The sequence below is a fragment of the Theobroma cacao genome, chromosome 9 (assembly GCF_000208745.1).
Source record: "Theobroma cacao cultivar B97-61/B2 chromosome 9, Criollo_cocoa_genome_V2, whole genome shotgun sequence".
In the NCBI taxonomy this organism is placed as follows: Eukaryota; Viridiplantae; Streptophyta; class Magnoliopsida; order Malvales; family Malvaceae; genus Theobroma; species Theobroma cacao.
Genome location: NC_030858.1, coordinates 9,767,064 through 9,776,660, shown reverse-complemented (window position 1 = coordinate 9,776,660; position 9,597 = coordinate 9,767,064). Strand labels below are relative to the sequence as shown.

The following is a 9,597-nucleotide window of genomic DNA, read 5'->3' as shown; positions in this document are numbered from 1 at the left end:
AGTACGTTATTCTATCTTTGCTTGTATTTTGGTGGTTTACGTTTAGCAACTGCTTAGACTATGTTTTCTTGCTAGTTTGATGGTTTTTGGGGTTAAGTGGTTGTGGTTTAACTGGTTTTGGTCATTAGCTGGTCAGGACATTTGTATTATAGTTAGTTATTGCCGTATCAGCCTTAGTGTGTGACAATATTAGACTTGATATGCATGGCATGTCAGAATATTTTACTTGTTATACATGGTGTGTCACAATGTTTGATTTGATATGCATGGCATGTCAGAACAATTTGATTGGTGATACTACAATGGGTCCAATGCCATTTTCAAACAACAATACAATTCTCGATGACAATGCTACATCTGATCAGTGTAAAGACCATTAGTTTGATGATGACTCTAATGGTGAGCATGATGATTGTTTAAAGGATGACTGGTGTGACGAAGCTGACATTTCAAATTGCAATCATGTTGAAGGCAATACAGAACATGTTAGAGGTATGGATTTAGGAGATGTTCAATGTGATGACCCTATTTTCAATAGCCCCATTGTTTATGACAATGGGATTCGTTCACTTGAGACATTACCTCGATGACAATGTTCAAGAAAGGGTAATTGTTTGGGCATCTTATCTATGGCTTATTTCGAGTGCAAAGATGTTTTCCTTCTAAATAGTTACCATCAAAAAGTCCACATCAACCAATGACCGCTTATACTAAGGAAAAATGTTTTCCTTTAAGGTCGAATTGAAACGAGATAAGAGTTAAAAAGTCATGTCATGCTCGTTTTAAGGTTTTTTGTAAGGACAAGGAAAACAAGTTCGCTTTGCATGTAATTAAGTTACCTGATGGAGATTATTGGAAAGTTCACTCATTCTACAAGGTACACACGTATACTGTTGATGGTTTGTAAGGTTAATCCGGATAACAAGTGTGAAGTTAATTGGTGAACTTAAGTCCTTCAAGCTTCAGGCTTATGGAGTAGCATTGAGACTTAAGGACATAATGGCTGAGATTATGGCTCAATGGGGCTTACAATGCTTGTATGGTAAGGCTTGGCAAGTGAGAGGCTTGTTTTTTGTCCCTTGGAGGAGACATTCCAACTCTAACTCTTATATTTTCATATGTTAAAATGTAAAAATCCTGTTACAGTCATAGTAGTAGCTGTTGATCAGGCATAACAATTCAAACATTGTTTTTGGGCATACAGGCTTGTATTTTAAGGCTGTAATGTGACCTATAGTTGCGATTAATGCCACAAATATGAAATACAGGTTCAAACGTATTCAGTTTGTTGTTGTTTGAAAATACCTGAACGAGTCCATATATCTAGTTACATTTGGCATTAGCCATGTTGAGGATAAAGACTCATGGATGTGGTTTCTTACTAAACAACATCGTGCGGTTGGTAATCTTGAAAACATAATGTTCATTTTTTATCAACATTTTGACATTAAGAAGGTAGTTAGAATGTATACCCAAATGAATGCCATGGTCTATGCAGTTATCACTTGTGGAAAAACTTCAAAAACAAGTTCAAGCATGATAACGTTGTAGTAATTTTCACCTTTGCTCGAGATTACTACAAGGTATCTAATTTCAATAGACATATGAACCAGCTAAACTAGATTCACATAGATATCCATGCCGTCCTTATGAAAATAGGCCTTGAGAGATGGGCACGTGGATGGTCACTGGTAAGGCAATACCAGCTCATGACATCCAACTTTCCAAAATGTATTAACTTGTGGTTTAAGCATGTGAGACAAATACCACTCATCATTTTGGTTGAGTTCATTAAAGACATGTTCCAGCATTTGTTCCATGACTGACATGAGCATGCCATCAATGGGACCACACCTCTTAGCCCTTGGGCTACCAAGTAGTTAAACACACAGTTCAATGAAGTACATCACTTTGCAGTTAAACCTATCGATCGAGTGGAGTTTTAAGTTAAAGACGAGAGGAATGATGGACTAGTAAACTTGTCCATAAAAGCGTGTTCATTTTGGGAGTTCTACATCGATCTATTACCTTGTAGCCATTCCATTGCGAAAATAAGGTACAAATATCCATGCCTTTTATTTGCTTTACAACAAATATAACTTTTACATTGTGCTTCTACTGTGAGTTCATTGTTTTTGTAGTAAGTGCAAATGTGTAGTTGTTGAATTCTGCTTTGACAACTACAAGTCTACGTCTTTGGTGGAGGATTATGTTGGGACCATTTTGTCAAGCTCGACCTTATAAAGTACTTGCAATGTCCTTCATGTGATTGACAATATGCTTGCATACTTAGAAAGCTCCGAAAAAAAAAATCGTCAAAAGTCGATATTGTTCCAAATGGTGCTATTAAGTTGAATTAAGCCTTTAACTAGTCTAAATAGAGATCTTAAGATGAAATTGAGAATTTTAAAACCCCAGAATGACTTAAAATGATGATTTGGAGTTTGAAGGCTAAATTGGAGTCAATTTGGAATTTTCATGTTCTAGGGGCAAAATGGTAATTTTGCCACCCGAGGATAAAATGAGAATTTTTAGAAAATGATTTTGATCACATTTGACTCATTGGAGTATGATTTGAATTTGAGAGGTGAAAAATTTAAATTCTGACATTTTTGGAGTCTTAGGGGTAAAACGGTAATTTTACTAGTTTACGGGGGCAAAGTTGGAATTTTGGAATTTTACACCACCTAACACTTGTCATGCCCATGGATTTCAGCCTTTAACATTTTACATTGTGGATAATTGAAACATTTTATGTGGTGGAGAGAGATTGTTTAATGGATAAGTATTACATATGGACCAATGGAAACATGCCATGTGTCAAGCTTGGATTATTCTAGAATTTCCTTGTAAAATCTATTTAAAACTCTCTTAGTCTAACCCATATGGCTGGCCAAAGCATGAAGTGAAGAGGAAAGGAAAGAACACAAACCCTAGGTGAGAAAATTGAAGAAAAAGTGTGGGATTTCAAAGGATTAAGCTAATAAAGGTAAAATTTTGTGATTTTATCTTGTGATTTACACTACCCATGCTTTTTTTTTTCATTTTCCATGCTTAGAATGTGAGACCTTGACCTTTATAGACTCGTAGATAGAAATATACGCGATATCCCTAATTAGGGGTAATTTCATCATTTTCTCAATAAGCCCATAAAAGTAAGTTTTAAACAATATTATGGCTTAAGTAGGCCTAAAGCATAAATGAATGATGAAAATATGAGTGAAATGACCAGGAAATAAAAATTTTGATGATTTTTATGGTAAGGGCAAAATGGTCATTTTTTACCTCGGGTTAGAATTTTTAAGTTTTCATGAACCTAAGCATGTCTAGACCATTATGGACCTTGTCCCAATGTCAAAAGAGCAAAAAGAATGTATAAAAGATTAGAGGAGAATAAGCTAATTTGTGGAAGGGCATTTTAGTAATTTCTAAGGGAGTGGATAAGCTTAGGCCATAAATATCCTCTCCTTCTAGCAACTTCTTGGGATTTCCAGCAGCTTTTTCTTCTTGTTCTCTTCCCTCTCACATTTCTTCAATTCTTCCATGGAAGCTTTATGTGAAGCTTTCATAACTTTCTCTCTCTAGCTCTAATTTTCATACCTTGGTGCCCTTTTGACTAAAACCCTTGTATTCTTCCACTCTCTCACTTTAAAACCCTTGAAAATGATGAAAATCTTGTTTCCATACTCTCTCACTAGTTAGATGTTTTAGAGAGAGAAAGAGGAAGCTTTATTAATAGCTTGAGAGCTTTTGGAAAGAAGTTCAAAGTTACAAAGCTATCAAGGTGAGTAGTAAATTAGTATTGGGTTTTAAATGTTGAGAATGACTAGAGATTTGATTTGTGAATATTTTGTAGTTGAGATTGTTAATTCACTTTGGAGTGATAGGAAACTGAAAATGGATGGCCATTTAAATGGCAATTAAAAGCTAGCTAAAAGGTAGCTTTTAGGGTTTATAGTATGTAAATTGACATTATGGAAATGTTAATTTGATGGTAGGTGCTAACGAAGCCCCATCACCCCAATTGGATCATTAGGGGGATTAAGAGCCGACTAAAGGCTCAACGAATACCGGTGAGTGGACTTGCATTTCAAACTTGTTTTGGGAAATATGAAAGATTTTATCCAACTTGTCTTAGAAAATGTACCCTGGGAACAAGCTTTTAGTAAAATGATTTTATATCATGAAAATGTGCTATACAATGGTTTATGTGTTATCACAATACGATAAAATGAATGATATGCATTGGATGCTTTTTTGCATGTTGATGTGGACTCGGCTATGTGCGAGTAAAAGTGCACATAAGCCGTTGCTGACCCAACTATGTGCGAGTAGGAGTGCACATAAGCCGTTGCTGACCCGGTTATGTGTGAGTGGGAGTGCACATAAGCTATTGCTAACCCCGCTATATGCGAGTGGGAGTACGCATAAGCCGTTGCATATGAGATGATGATGATGGGAGGGTGTACATGATGATTGATATATATATATATATATATATACATATATGGTATATGGTTGTAAATGCAAATATGTGAGCATTTGATTTATTGAAATTTGGGAGTTTACATGTGTTACATGTTGCTATTGTTATTTAAGTAGAATGGCTTGTTTTAAAAGAAAATGAGACTTTTTTCTTTATGTTTTGACTCTCGCTGCAACGAGAAACTCTCGGGTTTGAGCGCTTTCACCAAACCTGGTTCTCACTGCAGCAAGAAACTTTCTGTCCATTTTGGCTAACTTGTGGGCTTTGCTATATTTTTCGATTCTTTGGTACCATAGTTAAGTATGGATCTTTTAAATGATTTACTCATAAGGGGTTTACATGAGGGGTTCTACTAAAAACTAGAACAAATTGCATTGTTTTGAGAAAATGAGTGCATCATGATTTCGATAAACATTCCTTATGGTATGCTTGTTCCCTTCTTGTTCACTCACTGAGTTTATGCTCACCGCTTTCAACTGCATGTTTTTAGATTAAGAGACAGCCGGTAACTAGGATGGGGTGTCCTCGTGGACTTGTATCCATCTTTTGGTAGGTGTCTCGACATTCAGTAGCTGTACATTAGTCCAAGTCTCTCCGCTGGACATCGAGTCTCTTTTTGTTGTGTATAGACAAACCTAATGTGAATTATTAAGATACATGTGTAGACAGTGTATATACACTTGTTTGGTATGCCAGTATGAAGTGGCAATGCTTAATATTTTTTTGATTCTAAGTTATGATATATGACTTAGCAGTTTATGACGAAATGATGAACATGTCAGATTAATAGGCTTGCTTGGGCGTAGTGGACTATGTCCATTGGGCCCATGTGCCGGTCATGGCCCGAAATTTGGGTCGTGACACATTTAGTCGATTAGGCATCACAGTGACTAAGACATCCCCTTGATGTGAAAAAAATTATTGTTTTGCCACCACCTTGGAGAGGTCAAGCGAGAAGACCTAGGAGGAGAATGATTCCATCGGCTAAGGAAGGCAGTTGGCCACAGAGATATTCACAATGCAAGAGCTATGGCAATAATAGACAAAATTGCCCAACACCATTCGTAGTTCCATCCACAAATCCGGTACTATCTTCAAGTTTGTCGACACATGACAGGGATTGAAAACATGTTCAACTTGTAGACAACCCATTCACACACATAACACCTGTTCAATATGAATGACAAACTCTGAGAACATAGGGAGTGTTGTAGATGAAGACAGTGGCTCTACCTAACTATATGTGTTAGCTATTTCCATTATGTTAACTTGTTAATGATTAATAAACCTTAACTTCTTCATGATTACTTAATTTTTCATGAATATGTTTTTTCATGCTCAAATTTTGGATTGTTGCATGCCATGCCTTGGAGAGAATTAGTCGTTACATGTCATGCCTTAGTAGGCAATTGTAGCTACACACCACCCCATGTGTAAATATACATTGATATTACACATATTGCGTAAATATACATTGTTATTACACGCCATGGCTATTAGCTTTAAAATTATTATAGTTTTGATTATGATAAAATAATCAAATTTGCTTGAACATTATTTGAGTGATCCTTAACAAGTTCTTGAAATGATTTAACTCTCGTACATTTGTTCTTACATAGTTACAAGTTTGACTCTTAAAGTTATTGAACTATATCTAAAAGCTTGTATGACTTAGTTTTATGAGTTCTTATGATTCCCATTCATTAAAGTCTAATTTAAATATTAAAGGAAAATCCAGATGCACTCATTAAGGGGGAGTTTTGAATATCTTTTTTAATGCTGATAAAAAAAAAGAGAAAGAAGACTAAGTTAAATAGAGTTTGGTAGGTCTTTATGTTTAATTTATGTGTGTGATGCTTAGTTATGGTTTTGTTGAATATTATGTGTTAGTTATTATGGATATTCAATATATCTTGCTTAGCTACTATGGATATTGTATATCTTGCTTAGCTACTGTGGATATTATAACTATTTATTACAAATCTTTAAAGAAAACTAGATACATTAACTAAAGAGAAGCAATTTTCATTATGCATAAAGATTTAAAGCATTCATATTGAACATAGATATTGCACTCTTCATCTAGGAGTGTTTTGTCTTCATCAAAAATAAAAGAGAGAATGTTGACTCCATGTGTTTTTAATGATAACAAAACATTCCTAATCATTGGTGTCTAATCATATTATTTAAATGTGCAAGAGAAAGCTTAAATTCTTTAAGTCATTTGTTGTTTGAAAGCAAGTCAAGAAGCTTGCTCACTTAGAAGATGGGTTAATTAGTTGAAAAGGCAAAAAAGAAAGGACTTAGTGAAAACAAAACATCATTAACTGATTAATGTGGAACATTAACCTATTAAGGCAAAACTGGGCGTTATACAAAAGCAATATAGTAAAGCCTTAATCAATTAGCATAAGGGTTAACTAATTAAAAAGGTGCTGAAAGCTAAAAACAAAGGTATGCTAATCAGTTAAGGAATTGCGATAATCAGTTGAGCACAAGACTTTAGTACCTTCAAGTGCCAAAATCCAAAGTTCAAAGAAAGTTGACCGATGCAGGGAGCCAAAATGGAGAAGTTCAAAATTTGAAGATTTTCTAATTGATTAAAGTTGATTTTAATCGGCTAAGATTAAAGGAAGTGAAGTCTCAACCAATTAAAAGAAGATTTAACCAATTAAAGAAAGACAACTATGCAAAGGAAAATGAACGCAAAAAGTTTGTAATCAGTTAGAGTTTTCTCTAATCGATTAACATAGTGTACACAGCTATAAGACAGTGTAAGGAAGAAAAGATGTAATTGGTTAGAGTTGCTTGTAACTTGTTAACGGAACATTGTCTGCCTATTTAAAAAAAGTTGCTAGAAGACAATATTGACTAGTAATGGCTAGATACTATCTTTAATTGCTAGAATCAGTCTCCTAAGTATTTAAAGGCTTTCTAATAATAAAAAATCATATAGAAAAGCTATCAAAATTGATTTTGAGATTAGAAGACCAAAAACCTTTTCTTTACACTTGTATTTCACTTCTATCCTTTGAAAAAGTGTTTAAGCTTAACTTTGTGCAATTTAGATCAGCTAATTGATAATTGTACTATATCTTTTCTCTATTTCTTGTATTACTTAGAGTGTGAGAGATACTCTAAGAGGTAGACTAAGCTTAAGAAAGCTTAAGGAATCTTGTAAGGGTTTTGAGCTTAGTTAGAAGCATATCTTGAGATTGGGAGATCAAGGTAGTGAATATAGGTCAAGTAGACCAAACCACTATAAATACTTTTGTTTGTCCACTTTTCTTTATCCTCTCTTTGCTTGGTGAATTTCTACCTTTACAAGTTTTAAACCCTCTTTTTTAAAAATCCTTCAAAAGTTTTCCAACCTTAAAAGTTTCCTTCAAAATTTTTAAAAGTGCTATTCACCCCTATCTAGCATTCCGTTGGGACCAAGTGGTATTAAAGCTTAATACTTGATTTTAAGGCATAACATCTTAAAGGGAAGATCCAATGGCTACTCAAAATTCTAATAATGTTAAAGGTCAATCCACAAATAGGCTTCCTCTATTTGATGGAATCAATTACAAATTTTGGAGTACGAAAATGTCTATTTATGTTAGAGCTTATGATTATGAGATGTGAAATGCCATTACGGATGGTCTTTTCATCCCTATGAATACTAATTCGGTAAATGATGAGAAAACTCTCAAAGATAGATGTAAATGGATAGGAGCTGAAATGAGAAAAGAACAAATAAACTCCCAAGCCATGCACACTTTCATTTATGCACTTGATTATAGAGAACACAATAGAGTGTTAATGTGAAAAAGTGCCAAGAAAATTTGAGAAAAATTAAAAAAGTTATATGGAGAAACAAAAAAGGAAAAAGAGTTGGAAGACACATCTTGTGAGAATCATTGCTTAACAAGCAATAAGACAAATGTAGATAAGGAATCAAGAGAAGATGAATCTTCAAGTCAAATTAAATTATGCCTCATGGCTCTTGAAAAGATCAAGGTAATTTCTACATCTTGTGAACTTAATTCATCTGCTTTTAATGAATTGCGTGGCGCTTTTGAGGATTTAGCATTTAAGTTTGAGAAAATGAATATGAAGGACAAGAAAATTATTTCCATACTCAATGTTTGAAAATGAAATTTTGATGAAAACAAAAATTAACTTGGAAAAGGAAAATGACAATTTGGTAAAGGATTTTGAAGCTTACAAAAAAAAATTTATATTTTGGAAAAAGGAAATTTTAATATGAAAAGGAAATTCGAAGATTCATTAAATGAGAAACAAAAGGTTTTCGTGAATTCTTCATTTTCCAAAATGACCAAATACAATCATTACACATTTTATAGTTATTGTTCATATACTTGTCCAATTAGAAAATATTTACCTTATAAATTTAGACAAGTTTGGATTTCAAAAGGAACTTTGTGTGACAAGACTAACTTTCAAAGATCCAAAGCAATTTTGATACCAAAGATCAAATGAAAATGTCTCTTGTAGGTGTGCTAGAGTAAGGAGGAACAATTATTGAAGAATGAATGCTCTCTAGCCACAAATAAAGGAAAATAGGTGATCTCTATGCTAAAACTCCTTTGTTTGTTTAAATGAGATTTTTAATTGCTTATTTATTGAATGTTTCAAATATATAGCTTGGTTTCTAAAATTGTTTGCTTTTCTTAATTAAAAATTTTGGTTCCTTATTCTTGCTTGAATATTAAATGCATAATTCTTTAAGCTTTATTGATAAATCTTGGCTATGCAACTTGATTTGACATGATACCATGTTATAAGTTGCAAGGAAGTATGAATTTAAAGATTGAGTATGTATTTATATTTGATCTTGAATATATCGTCATTCTTAGTTTGAGAAAATTGTTTTATTAATTAATATTGCTTGATTCTGGAAAGTTGTTTCTACAAAATTTTCTCAGGTTTTGTGAAATTGTTTTCATACTATTACTTTGTGGAAAAATAATTTTTGAGCATAATTTTGAAACATAAACGGCTTGATAATGTGATACAAATATGAGCATACTTGATGACTTACACTCACACTTATTTAAGTAGCCTAAAACAAGGGAAATTCAGTTAAAAAAAGTTATCATTGATTT

At 33.5% G+C, this 9,597-nt stretch overlaps 1 long non-coding RNA gene across 1 annotated transcript; it reads left to right on the top strand.

The window, feature by feature from the left end:
- On the top strand, positions 3,656-5,021 carry LOC108663478. The gene is made up of 3 exons (XR_001929538.1): positions 3,656-3,784; positions 3,999-4,073; positions 4,977-5,021. It is a non-coding gene; the product is annotated as an uncharacterized LOC108663478 (long non-coding RNA).